Source organism: Dendrobates tinctorius, unplaced genomic scaffold (assembly GCF_039654945.1).
Source record: "Dendrobates tinctorius isolate UK_male_01 unplaced genomic scaffold, ASM3965494v1 ptg000060l, whole genome shotgun sequence".
Lineage (NCBI taxonomy): Eukaryota > Metazoa > Chordata > Amphibia > Anura > Dendrobatidae > Dendrobates > Dendrobates tinctorius.
This window is the reverse complement of record NW_027361728.1, coordinates 36,362,397-36,377,286: the sequence shown is the minus strand read 5'-3', so window position 1 is coordinate 36,377,286 and position 14,890 is coordinate 36,362,397. Positions and strand designations below refer to the sequence as shown.

The following is a 14,890-nucleotide window of genomic DNA, read 5'->3' as shown; positions in this document are numbered from 1 at the left end:
TTAGTCCATTAAGAAATTGTTGCCTGTGCTCATTGCACTTTTCCTGTTCGGCTACCACCCACACAGATATACATCTGTAGAGATAAATATGTGGAATTATTGTTTAATATTATGTTTACATGTTCTTATTCGCACTTACATGTGGTACGGTGAATGTAGCCTTATGTTTACCTTGTATGAAGAAATACCGGCCAGTATATACCACATTATATATTTTGACTGTTGATTTTGAGGAATATTTAATATTGTTTATATTGTTTGACCATACAATACAATTTCTTGTGAGAAAAAAGTAATTTTTCTTTGTTTTTATGGTCTAATAAATGTTACAATTTGTATACCTATAAATCAGCATATGCAGTGTTTTTGTGAGAAGAGCCACTAAATTTTGACAGAAAATGTTTTCCTGGGAAGGGGGGGACTGTGGCCCCGGTTTTATGGAACAGCCCCGGGCCCATGGGCCACTGGTGACAGCGGTGGGCTCTGTGCGGCCCCCGCCGTTATCGCTCACATGGGATTGCCAGAACTCCATGACTTTTCCTTCTTGGTGTCACAGCTTCAATGTTGAGTTCATCATCCCAACATGTCGCACATCCTCTGCTTGTGTGTAGGGAGAAGTGGGGAGAAAGCAGCACCTGTGTGCATGGAGCCAAGCAGAAATGCCGCTGTGCACACAGCCTTATACACAGTGCTGCCGGCCCCGGCACCGTCCTCGCACATCTGCACCGTCACCCGAGTCCCGCGGGTTAACCCTTGTCTGGCCGCCAAAGCCGTGACTGGGCAGAGCCTCTTCTGCAGCAGAGTCCCCCGGCCAATCACACAGTGCAGGGGCGTGGCCTGCGGTGGAGGTCGCTCCTTGAGCAGCCGGGGACTGGGAGGCCCCTCACTGCCGCCGTAGGTCTCATGCTGGCCGGGATTTGTACTGGAGTAGCTGCGCACGTCGGGCGACCCGCTGTCCTCTCCCCCCTATTTCAGCGCTACATAAGGTAACGGACCGGTCGCAGCTCGCCGCCTGGCTCCTGTGCCGCTCACACTCCGCCGCTTTCCTGGCTGGTAACGCTGGGCAATAAAAAGTTTCCCGTGCTCCGCTGTGATGTGGCTCCGCCGGGTCCCTGCAGCCTGGCATCCGGGCACATGCCTGCGGGGCCGGTGCGGTGTGCGCCGGGCACAAGCTGGAGGGGCTGCGGGGCACGGTCTGCGGCAGAGCCGGGAGCAGCCGCCTCCATCCTAGCCTGGCGTTCCAGGGAGGCTCTTCTGCGCCCGGCGCTGCAGGCTGCGCACTCCTCCATCCGGCTGCGGAGCCCTATGGTGCCCTCCTGCTCTGCTCTGACGGGCTGGGCTTTCCCCTGACCCTCGCCTGATGTGGCACAGAGCTGGCCCTGGCATTGATCCGTGGAGTGGGTGATAGTGATGCAGCTGTGTGGGGCACATCAGTCTGGGGGGCTGACAAGGGTGATGCCCATGATCTGGCGCTACAGACCTGGAAGCCACCTAGCGCGGTACCCCCATTCTCTGGTGGCCGTCTGCTCCGCTGGCCCATGGCTAGACGGATGGTGTGGCCCTCATCGGGTCCTCCTTGCCCATCAGTATCTGTGCCGGCTGCTGGTTGTCCATCTTTCCACTTCTCGCCTTTAAGTTGGTGGCAGTATCCTGCGTTTCGGCCAGAACAATGGCGGCGATGACATTTCTGACTGTTTCCCCTGTCACAAGTCGCCATTAACCTCTGGGAAGACTTGTGGGAAAATAAACAGGAGAGCCGAAGAAATGTCCCGAGGCTGGAGATGAAGGAGGTCCTTGTGCCGCCCGGACTGTCTGGCATACAGTCTGGCCAGATGTCACTCAGGTGAAGGCAGAGCTCCTCCTAGGAAAAAAACCCAAAGAATCTGAAGCCTCCAGCTATCTGGAAAGACAGAAGAAATGTCTGGATCCAGGGGGCACATTGGAGAAATGAAGGAGTCGCTGCTGCTGCCACTTGTCCGCACCGATATCTCTTCTGGAGATCTTATTACTCACTGCCGGAATGTTCTGTGGAATTCCCAATTAGGAGTCACAGGCGGTTTGACTATATTTAATTCCTTTGTCAGACATTAATATAAAAGCAGGCATGTTAAATAATGTAGCAAAAAAGGCGACCGGACGGCATCAGTCCTACAACGTCAGTGTTATTGGTAGGCGATTACTAATATCGCTGGAGGTCACGCTGCCCAAATCTCCCAGAAATGTGACCGCAGCCCTATCACTATCAATGAGTTTGGGATGAGAATTCTGGCCGTCGTTGGTTATGAAGTCTTCCGTGTGGCTGCTTTTACCATTTTCATTGCATAGGTGTTTTTAATAGCTCTGTTACCTATGACTTAAGGTGCGGATCCCGGCCACATACTCTTTAGGCGATGTGCACACGGTGGGGATTCTGCTGCGGATCCGCAGTGGATTTGGCCCTGCGGATCCGCAGCAGAACTGCAGGTGATGTACAGTACCATTCTAGCCTATGGAAAATTGAAACCGTTGTGCACATGCTGCTGATTTTTCCGTGCGTTTTTTGCTGCGGTTTCAAATCCGCAGAAAGAATTGACATGTCATTCTTTTCTGTGGATTCCGCTGCAGTTTGCCATCTCCTCCATCTTTTGACCTGCGGATTTACCTGCTGATTTAGCAAAATCCTTCCGGAAAAATCTGCACCGTGTGCACATAGCCTTAGGTATTGATGCCAGAGGAGATCTGTATCCAGGTAAAGTTGTAGCAGAAGAGATAATGCGCCCACTACAGGAAGGAATGGCCACAGGATGTCATAGCTGTCTCATCTTGGATGCAGCTGACAATCTCAGATCTTTGAGATGACAGGCGAGCTATTTGATGTCGCGGACTGAGGCTGCCTGTGGCTGTGCTGGTGATTCTTATCCGGTAAGGTTAGATGTGCTTCCTTATAAATGTCACTGTTCAAGAATTATAGATTTAATTTCGTCTGATCTTTTTAAGCTTTTCTTTAAAGTCTTTGTGTAAGACGTCTGGAGTTCCTTAATATATCATGCCTTGTGTTTTATAAATAGTTCAAATACAACCTAATTATACGGCTGTAAGTCAGTGAAGGATGTGGTAGTACTTGTAGTTCTACAGCACCTGAAAAGCTATACATGTAACCAATATAATTTAATGTTCGTTTCTATTTTGTATGAGTCCATTAGAAATTGGCATTAAGTGATTGTCTTGGTTTTGATGGTCTTATGGCACAATGACTAGCCTGATCGCAGAATTATCTAATCTATCTATCTCCGAAAAGACTCCTTGTGGTCTATTTGCTGTGGCCATGTATTATTGCATGGTTTATAATGATCCAGTAAAAACCTCATATTATTGGCGGCCACAATGCCGATTTAAGTTCTAGATCTTATCTAGTGAAGTAGAAGTTAGTACTGCCGGAGCCCAGATTGCAAAGGTTCTAGAACCTCTCTTTCATCTATGGCCCGTTATACTTGGTACCTTCCATGTAGACCCGATACATTGCCGATTTTCTGCACTGAAATGAATCCCCAGCAGCAAAATCCTGTGCAGTTTGTGGCTTCGCATCAGTGAAGACAGGAAATGTCGTCAATGATGTCAATCATGAGGATAAGGCGTGGGGGAGCTTGACTTGGCAGAGTTTCCATGTTCTTGTCTGGATCCAACCATAAGCATACGACTCAAGCAGGCAATAAACCTCATTTTCTTGAAATGACTTGAAATTGGACTACAGATGACAGACACCTTTTTTTGAGATTGCAGGTACAGTACCATTCGGTTCTGTTGGTTATTTGGGAGCCAAAAAAGACCTGTTGGGTAGAGTTGAGCGACTTTGGCCGGATCGGGTTTCATGAAACAAAATTTGTTTCAGATGAAACTGGTCCGACTAGGGCAAAAAAAGTTGGAGTTTCGTCCGAAACTCGACCCCAATGCAAGTCAATGGGGAATAAAAGTCGGCATTGAGCGGATGACATTCGTCCACTCAATGCCGACTTTTATTCCCCATTGGCTTGCACCTGAAGCAAATTTTGTTTCATGAAACCCGATCCGACCAAAATCGCTCAACTCTACTGTTGGGTTCTCCTTATACTTACTGACTTAAGTCACTTTTACACAACTGTAAATCTGTAGCATGTCCAGTAATTTTGCGGAATCGCGGCGATTACGCCTCCATAGGATTGCATTGAAATGCTCACTTTACACATGTGGCTATGTCCGCCAGTCGTAAAGTGAGTGCTTCATGTGCGGATGGTACCAAGGGTCTGGAGGAGAGGAGACTGTCCTCCAGGCCCTGGGTATCACATTCTTGTAAAAATAGAATTAAAATAAAAAATAGGGATATACTTGCCCTCTGTCGGCCCCCGGAGTCCTCAGCGGCGCTGCCGGCAAGTTCCGTTCCCAGGCGTGCTTTTGCTAGAATGTCCTCTGATGACGTAGTGGTCACGCGACCACTATGTTATCAAAGGTCATTCTCGCAAAGCACGCCTGGGAACGGAACTTGCCGGCAGCGCTGTTGAGGACCGGGATCGCCACTGAGGAGATCAGTAGCCGACAGGAGGTGAGTATATCCATATTTTTTTTATTTTGTTTTTTTATTTTTAACATTCTATCTTTTACTATTGATGCTGCATAGGCAGCATCAATAATAAAAAGTTGGTCACACTTGTCAAGTGTCACCAACCTGTCAATCACTTTTCCAAGCGATGCTTCAAATTGCGCTAGCATTCTGCAAGCTAAAAACGCTTGCTAAACGCTTGTTTTGCTGGAAAACGCAGGCGAATTCCGCATGTTTTACCCGCAGCGGGGAGTTGCAGAAATGCTGTGGACAATTCCGCAGCATTTCTGCAACGTGGGCACATAGCCTAACAGTGTAAGGCCTCATTCAGATTTCCGATATTCTTGAACGAGTGCTATGGAAAATCAGATTTTGATCCCACGGTCAGATCAAAATTTGCAATGCAAATCTATGGGTCTATCAAAAAAATCAAATCGAGAAAACCGGACGTCTGGATGAGATCTATGGCTAATTGCACACTGCTACTGTGCACTTATTCTACCGTACATGTCAGGATCTTTTCCTGACATATACTGAAACATACACAAAGCCCCCCATTCACCAGATGGAGGACCAAAGTGTGTACTTTAGGCCTCTGTCTGACAGGTATGTGTCTGGGAAATGATGTAGGATAGCACAGTAGTCTGTACTTTCCTATACAGAGGGCTACGGCAAAGAAACATATACTGTGCAGTATACTTTATTTCTGTTTTATTTTTTTGTGGAGTTCTTATGGTGGATGACTGGCCACTGTCAGGCGCATACCTCCTTAGAGTTTGATGACCTAGCCTAATATACGCATTGTTAGACTCAGCTTCTCGTTTTATACCTGACTCCGACAACCAAATTGAATGAAAGCGTTTGGTGAAGACTGAGTAAAGGTACTGTCACACTTAGCGATGCACCAGCGATCCTGACAACGATACGACCCGGCATTTTTTTGTCATGGCGAAATAAACGTCTATATGTTTTTCACCCGGATGAGATGCTGTTCCTCTTCATTATTTTGGATTTTGTGATGTCCAACTGGGTCTTTGGACTTTGAACGTGCCTCTCCTGGATCCAGAAGTTGCTGTCGGCCACTCTTTCTTCTATGCTTGAGTAAAGGTACTGTCACACTTAGGCTGGTTTCACATTAGCGCTTTTTAAGCGCACGCACGGCCGGGGGTAGCTCTGCCCCCGAGCCGGCTCTCTGCCCGGCGTGCCCGCCCCTTGCTTGTAGCGCCGCCTCCTAGCGCACAGCGGCGCCTGCGATCCGCGCACCCTATCTTTAGCACGCCAAAATCAAACTTTTCGGATTTTGGCGCGCACGGCGCACCGTCAAAAGTGCGCAGCGCAGGTCAAAGCGCAACTAGCGCACGGCCTGCGCACGATCTGCGCACCCTATGCTAAAGATAGGGTGCGCCGATCGCAGGCGCCGCTGTGCGCTAGGAGGCGGCGCTACAAGCAAGGGGCGGAGCTACCCCCGGCCGTGCGTGCGCTTAAAAAGCGCTAATGTGAAACCACCCTTAGCGATGCACCAGCCATCTTGACAACGATACAACCCGGTTAGGATCGCTGGTGCATCGCTAAGTGGTCGCTAGTGAGCTGCCAAACAGGCAGATCTCACCAGCGACATAGCAGCGGTCGGCGGTCAGACGAGGCAATGAAGACGTCCATGCATCGCTCGTCGCCACAGCAGGAAGCTGACGAGAAACGGCCCAGGCCGTTCTCGCGCGATCAGCGATAACCAGCGGGGGAGCCGGTCGGTGGTAAGTATCACACATAGCAATATCGCTGCTGCGTTACAAAACCAGTGACGTTATAGCGATATTGCTAGCGATATCGCTTAGTGTGACGGGGCCTTTATACACAGTTCATTGTGATCCTTTACCTTACATACACAATTCCACCAAGATTAGCTTATGTTTGTTATTTGTTGCATTGATTATTCTCACTATTTAGTCTAAAGCTGGAGTCACACATAGCGACTTACCAGCGATCCCAACAACGATATCAACGTGTCAGGATCGCTGGTAAGTCGCTATGTTATCGCTGGTGAGCTGCCAAACAGACAGCTTCACCAGCGATTAGCACAGCGACGCAGCGCGCGCGGCATCGCTGTGTTCGTTAGCGCTGATGCCATGGATGCATGTAAAAAATAGAATTAAAATAAAAAATAAAGTTATTCTCACCTTCCGACGTCCCGCGCAGCGTTCCCGCCTCTCTCCACGCTCCGGTCCCAGTAATCCTTTGCTAGAATTACCGCGATGACTTCTGTACTCGCGGGATCGCGAAGTCTCGTGGTCATTCTTGCAAAGGATTACTGGGACCGGAGCGTGGAGAGAGGCGGGAATGCTGCGCGGGACGCCGGAAGGTGAGAATAACAATATTTTTTTTTTATTATTTTACAGCTGATCGCTGGTCTCCCGCCTGTCACACGCAGTGATGCGTGCTGGCCAGCGGGAGATTAGCGACGAAAAAAATGTCCAGAGGTTTCTTGCAGCGATCAGCGATACCGGCAGGGGGGCCGGTCGCTGATCGCTGTCACACACAGCGATCTCGCTGGTGAGATCGCTGTTGTCACAAAAGTTGTGACTCAGCAGCGATCTCCACTAGCGAGATTGCTATGTGTGACTGGACCTTAAGTTAAGGCTTTGGGAGTAAAAACATGAAGTTGGAAAATAGCAGCCTCTGGGGATCATTCTTAGACTTGTTGTTGTGTTTTTTTTTTTTAACATGTAGGCGCTTTTTGCTACAATTTCCATATCAATGCACAGCCTATCACAAAGAGGTTCCCACACTTTGGCTGAGTCGGGAGGATTGCTCATTCGGAACTACTTCGTCACTTGCCAGGGTTGCACGCTTTTCTGAAAAGTTTATACTTTTTTTTTTTTTTTAAATGTGTTTTTGGTTAAATTAGGAATATGCCCCCCCCAAGCCATCAATTAACTGCGAAATCTTGCCCAAACAGCCGTCCACTCGACTTAAGTTTTTCACTCTTAATTTGTAAATTAATTTACCGTATTTGCTGCTTTCATACACAGTTGTGTGGTCTGCTGCGTTAACCTTACACACGGAGAGACTTTTATAACGATCTATGGCATGTTATAAATACAATTTTTATAGAAACTAGTACATTTGCAGCCTGGAATGGTGGTCTGACATCTGTTGTTCATTTCTTAGGGAGTTTTATTATATGGATACGTGGTTGATAGGTGGGCTGTGTTCGAGTGCTTGCATGCTTCCATACAGCGCAGGATGTAGACCAAGCTTTTTTAATGTAAAGGCGCAATGTTTAGTAACTAACATTACAGCAAATCTTAGATTGTTGCTGGCTCTTCTGCTGTATTGTATGGCCAAGAACTTCTATGTCATTAATATTCTAAGAATCCATCATCACTTTTTTTTTTTATCTTCAGTGTGTCCTCATCTGACTCTTATTCTATGATTATAACTCATCTGTGTATTATCAAAATGTTAAAGTTTCCATGAAGAGACCGAGTGTGATACACCCACACAGAGAGGAATAAAACAATTCAATTTGTTGCCACGTGAAGTTTACTGCGTGGATTAAAAATTGGAATGTGTATGCAAAATGTTTAGAAATGTTAAAGAATTTGAAGCAAACTCTAATATAGCGCTAACAATACACCTATTGGAAAAGAGCATCAAGCTGTCATTTAAAGGGAACTTGCCTCCTACAAAAAAGACGGCAAATTACTAGCAGGTATAGTCATAATTTGGAGGTTAATTTTTTAGAGATGGGAGAATAAATTTGCAGGAATCCGGTTGATGGGCAGCACGGTGGCTCAGTTGTTAGCACTGCAGCTTTGCAGCGCTGGGGCCCTGAGTTCAAATCCCACCAAGGACAATATCTGCAAGGGTTTGTATGATTCTCCCCGTAGTTGTGTAGGTTTCCTCCGGGTTCTACAGTTTCCTCCCAGGTTCCAAAGACATACTGATAGGTAATTTAGATTGTGAACCTCAGTGGGGACAATGTTGATAACATCTGTAAAGTGCTGTGGAATGAATGGCGCTAGATTAGCGGCCCATTAAATTCCTCTTGATTAGCCGTGACCTCGTGTGTGTTTTGTTAATCCGCATTGATGACATTGTTGCTGCCCAGCTAATCAAAAGACTTGACAATGCTGGGAGATAATGTACCATTTATGACAACTTTGTTTCCTGTCATTGGCTACATTGTTGTACGTTCTCTAAATGGGTCAGCAGTTGGGACCACCGGGATCTGTGCTAGGACCGATTCTTTTTTAACCTCTTTATTAATGACCCTGCCGATGGGATTGAGCGTAAAGTGTCAATCTTTGCTGACGACATCAAACTATGTAGGATACTAAAATCTGACCTTTACATTACAATTTTGCAAAGCGATCTGGATAAAATGTCTGAATGGACAAGCACTTGGCAAATGTGGTTTAATGTAGATAAATGTAAAGTGATGCAACGAGGCCGGAGTAATCCTATTGCTGCATATACATTAAATGGGACCATAGTTGGGACTACAGAACAGGAGAAGGACTTGGGTATTCTGGTTACAAGTAGGCTGAGCAGCAGTACTCAATGTCGAGCAGCAGTACTCAATGTCAAGCAGCAGCTGCAAAAGCAAACAAGATTTTAGGGTGTATAAAAAGAGATAAATTTCTGCAATCCCAATATGTTGTTACCCCTTTATAAATCACTTGTAAGGCCACATCTAGAATATAGGATCCAGTTTTGGTCCCCACATTTAAAAAAGGACATTAAAAAATTTGAGTCCATTCAAAGGTGGGCAACTGGATTATTACAGGGGATGGGAAGGCCTCCCATATGATGAGAGGTTGGAAAAGTTGGGCTTGTTTAGCTTAGAAAAAAGACACTTCAGAGGGGATCTCATTTATATGTATAAATGTATGTATTAGTACAAAGGACTGGCACATGACTTATTCCTTCCAAAGACTATACAAAAGACCAGGGGACACTCACTAAGGGTGGAAGAAAGGTGATTCCGGCAGCTAAATAGGAAAGGGTTCTTTACAGTTAGCGCAGTCAGACTATGGAATGCCGATCACAAGAGGTAGTAAAGGCAGACACCATAACAGCTTTTTGAAAAGGGCTGAATGATTTCCTAAATGCACATAACATTGCAGGTTATAGTTAATTTAGTGACAAAAAACCCAATTAGTGTAGAAAGGTTGAGCTTGATGGACCTAGGTCTTTTTTCAAACTATAAGATTTGTGGGCCCCCATCAGTGGTCATAGTGCTGACCTGGTGGGTCAGCCGGAGTCTTGCAAATTGATTCTCCCAGCTCTCAATAGCATTTAAATCATGTTAGGCTGGTTTATTGCAAGTGCAAAGAGAAAATTAAGACCTAGTCTCACTCGGCTGCTCACGTCAGTCATGGGGCAGTAAGTCATCGCTCAGTACACAGTGAGTTCAGTTATCGCTCCCCTGCACCTCTACTAGAAATAGTCTGTCGCCGGCTCCCTGCTCTGGTGTCTGTGTGTTAGCAGCAATAGTGACATCATGTGGACAGCAGGCATCACCACTGCAACCAATCATTAAGCTCTGTGACTTATGCTGCCTGCAACGTCTAAGCCGGTGGGCTCAGTGATTGGCGGCTGCAGTGATCATGTTTGTCGCAGACACCACAGCAGCAGGAAGCTAGTGCTGAACCAATGGAAGGTGAGCGCTATCGGTATGTGTTGGTTTTCTACTGTATGACCACTTGAGATCCACTTTTCTAAAAGAGGAAAACCTTTTTAAAGGGAGTATTTAAAAAAAAAAAAAAAAAAGACAGGAAAGGGCACAAGGCTGTCTCACCACATAATCCCCTTTTGGAGGGAAATTCTAAAGAAATAAACACATTTGTTAGTTTTTCAAACCTGGCCCAATACTTTAGGTTTGGCTGAAATATCACCTGGTCGGGCAGTTGTTTCAGGATGGCTGGCCATAAAGAATCACGTATAAAACAGATTAGTCTTCATTGCATCCTAATGTATTTTAATATTAATGAAAATATAACGTTTAATCATCTATCCTTATTGATACCCATTAGCGGCCACCACTTTGATAATAAAGGTATGGTCAACTTTGGTACTGTGAGCAACCCGAAGTGTGGTGTTTATCTGGAGATTTAAACCATCATCATGTAGGTAGTATATGGAATTTGATGCTTTATTGGGACAAAACTACAACGCGTTTCACATTTGATTCCTTAGGAAGAGTCCCTACATTTGGAATTGAAATGTGTCACTTTTATCCCATTAAAGAATCAGTTTCCATCCTTACCTTACGCATCATGGTTTAATCCTCCGGATGAGCACCATATTTGGACCCCATTGCATTGGTGTTGCTTGTAGCTGCCTAATTGAAATCAATGGACAGTACATATAATGTATAAACGTGCTAGGTCCTCTGGTGTGAGCAATGCCCTTCATAGCTGCATTGGATAATAGACACCCCATTTTAATATCTCTGAAATAGTAAATTAAACGATAGATTCACTTTGACTTTTCATGAGTCACATAAAAACTTGAATTTTGTCAAACAAGGTGGTGAGTCACACACTTGGAGTCTAGGAGCCATATGCTGCTCCCATGCCATTGCCGAATACAAAGTAATCAACCGTTCCAATTTAAGAAGATGTTTTATTCCGAAATATACTTTATCTATCAACTTTTGTCATTCAACAGGAACCTTCATTGTTCTAACTGATAAAAATTAGTGGTGAGCGTACATGCTGGGACAAGGTGTTATTATTGGAGCATGCTCGGGTGGTGACAGAGTGTCTTCGGGGAGCTTAAAAATATGTTCGAGTCCCCGCTGCTGCATGTCTCGCAGTTATTAGACAAACGCAACATACGCAGAGATTGCCTTATAAACAGGCAATCCCTGCATGTGTTGTGACTGCATAACAGTAGCGGGGACTTGAACATATTTTTTCGAGCACACAGAAGACACTCCGTTAGCACCAAGACTGTGGAGTTGGTAAGCCAAACCTCAGACTCCAAAATTTCCGTGACACCGACTCCACCAAAATGGGCTCCAACTCCACTACTCTGACTTCACAGCCCTGGTTAGCACCCTACCATGCTTGGATAGTGACAAATGTACCGTAGCTGCGACAAGCCAAGCAAATCGGTGCCCATTATTTTGAATTTTTTTCTCCTGAGCTATAAGGTTTTTCAGATGACTATGCTCCGTTATATTAATAAATACGCTCTTCTGCGTTTTGTATAATTCAATAAGGAAATTGTAGTTTAGGTTTTATAGCAAACTGCCAAGTTTGCCTGTATTTTTTTTTTTCTGCCGTCCAAAATTGTCCACCTTCATTTAATAGGTGCTTAACAATATAAAAATATATTTTGACTTTGTATAAGGTCATTGGTTTGAGCACAATCCAAAACCAGCAGATGATGATGAGTGTGGGAGCTCATTCTGCTAGATCAACAAGAAGATAATGAACACGTGTGGGCTGCTGTATCACTTTCCCTTCCTGAAGGCCACATTTATTGTCTCGTTTTTATGCTGCATCTCTAGATTTTATGGAAAATTTCTGCTCAAACAGCAATGAATTTTGATCCCGAAAGTGGTGGAATTTTGTGATTATTAACATGGTTTCTTTGTGAAAGATCCATAGTGAACACCACAAGAATGCCTGGATAACACAGCGGTGGCTCCAAATTGTGTCCTAGAGAGAACCATTAAATGAAAAGCTTCAGTATTACTAAAGAATGGTTGTATTTGAAATATGCGCAATAATTTTCAATATGATGTTCATTAGTTTTGAATTTGATTTAAAGGTGTTTTCTGTGATTTTCCAAAGTAGCAATAGGGAAAAATGTTACAATTTAATGAAATTGCTATTTTTTTACACCTTGAAACCCTGCCACGATCATAATCCTGGTTGGTACTGGAAGTGAGGACATGCCGTCATCCAGTCATTGTCCTCAGCTGTGATATTTCCATACATAGCTCATGACATCTGAGGTCAATGATTGGCTTCAATGACCATGTGATGGAATATATCATTACCTCTTATACTGTCTGGGACCCTTGGAGGTGTAGCACTGGAACCATGGAGATTGAAAAGATAAGTTATGGTTAGTTGTTTAGTTTAGAACATTCCCTGAAATATCCTGGAAAATTCCTTTAGTCTACAGTGTGGGTCAACAGAGTCCAAAATAACCATTAAATAAAAAAAAAAGCCTAAACTGTTTAAAAATTGTAAATTGCAGTAAAGGAATTTCTTAGAAGGTGACGAGCATTTATCAGAACGCGTAATTGATTCTTCTTTAATATACCTTTTTTTTTTTTTTTTTTTTTTTTTTTTTTTTTTTTATATATTCTGTGGTTGTATAATCTTTGTGGGACAAGATGGGTTGAGTTTCTCTATAAGTGTATGTTCACACATCTTTTATTCAGGTGGTCAAAAAGAGTTTTTCAGTTGTAAAGTGGTGTGGGTTGTTTTTTCTTTTCTTTTCTGCTCCTGAATGATTTTAACATTATATAAAATTCTCAAGCAGTTTTGTAATATTTTTAGTTACGCTTTTTCTGTAAACCTTTTAATTAGGATATTTTTGTCTGTTTTGGGGTGCTGAGTGGAAGTGGGTGTTTTTGGTTTTTTTTATTCTAATGTTTTTTCCATTAAGTAAGTAATAAATTGCTAATTTTCTTTTTATTAAAGTAAAAACACTTAAAGCTCAAGAAAACCACTTGTCTTTGGGTTCCTTTTTTCCCCCTTTGTTTAACCTTCCCAATGACTTCAATTGTAAATTATGGAGCAGTTTCATAGCGGGAAAACATCTGAAAAATGGTCTGCTCACTTCTTTTATCCGCTTGCCGTTTTAAGACTGAGACAGACCCTCAAATTCTTGAACACCAAGGTGGTTTTTCAATAGAAAAAAGTGGGAAAAGTCATGCGTTTTCTTAACACTTTTTCGGATGCAGACCCACTCAGCAAATGCCCTGGAAAAAAAAAAAGTATCATTGTGTGAGTATTTCCTTACAGTTCAGGCAAAAAGGAAAAGCTAAGAGGAAAAGAATTAAGAGGGTGGCTCAGTGGTTAGCACTCCAGCCTTGCAGACCTGGGGTCCTGGATTCAAATCCAACCAAGCCAACATCTGCATGGAGTATCTTCTCCCTGTGTTTAATTGGGTTCCTCCCACACTTAAAAGACCTCCCGATGGGGAATTTAGATTGTGAGCTCCAATGAGGACAGTGATGATAATGTCTGTAAACCGTTGTGGAATTAATGGCGCTATATAAGTAAGTAAAAAATGTTTGCGCTTCTTGGTGCAACAACAAGAATGCATGGTTGGTTACAAACTTATCTTTTCTGATTTTAAGAGAATACTGTTGCCCTAAACGTGACAGAACCAATGATAAATTTCAATATAGGAAGAGTTGCAGCAGTAGCGATGCATGTGGGTGGTCATGTAGACGTTCCTTGCCTCTATACGGACTGCAAGACGCTGGTAGTCATGTATTTATTTATTATCCATTGCTTATATAGTGCTATACAGTGGGTATGGAAAGTATTCAGACCCCTTTAAATTTTTCACTTTTTGTTTCATTGCAGCCATTTGGTAAATTCAATAAAATTCTTTTTTTTCCTGATTAATGTGCACTCTGCACCCCATCTCGACTGGAAAAAACAAAAATATAGAAATTTTTGCAAACTTATTAAAGAAATACTGAACTATCACATGATTATAAGTATTCAGACCCTTTGCTCAGTATTGAGTAGAAGCACCCTTTTGAGCTACTACAGCCATGAGTCGTCTTGGGAATGATGCATCAAGTTTTTTCACACCTGGATTTGGGGATCCTATGCCATTCTTCCTTGCAGATCCTCTCCAGTTCCGTCAGGTTGGATGGTGAACGTTGGTGGACAGCCATTTTCAGGTCTCTCCTGAGATGCTCAATTGGGTTTAGGTCAGGGCTCTGACTGGACCAGTCAAGAATGGTCACAGAGTTGTTCTGAAGCCACTCCATTGTTATTTTAGCTGTGTGCTTAGGGTCATTGTCTTGTTGGAAGGTGAACCTTCAGCCAAGTCTGAGGTCCAGAGCACTCTGCAAGAAGTTATCTCTGTACTTTGCCACATTTATGTTTTTTTTCAATTGCAACCAGTCGTCCTCTCCCTGCAGCTGAAAAACACCCCCATAGCATGATGCTGCCACCACCATGTTTCACTGTTGGGATTGTATTGGGCAGGTGATGAGCAGTGCCTGGTTTTCTCCACACATACCGCTTAGAATTATCACCAAAAAGTTCTATCTTTGTCTCATCAGACCACAGAATCTTATTTCTCATAGTCTGGGAGTCCTTCATGTGTTTTTAGCAAATTCTGTAGGTT

General features: G+C 44.0%; 1 protein-coding gene across 1 annotated transcript in view; it reads left to right on the top strand.

Annotated features, from left to right (window-relative positions):
- Positions 1 to 792: 792 nt before the first annotated feature.
- Positions 793 to 14,890, top strand: part of FNDC3B (fibronectin type III domain containing 3B) — a 474,468-nt gene continuing 460,370 nt past the window's right edge. The window contains exon 1 of the mRNA XM_073578841.1: positions 793 to 986. The gene's annotated coding sequence lies outside the window, so the exon portion shown is untranslated. The remainder of the gene's footprint in view (positions 987 to 14,890) is intronic.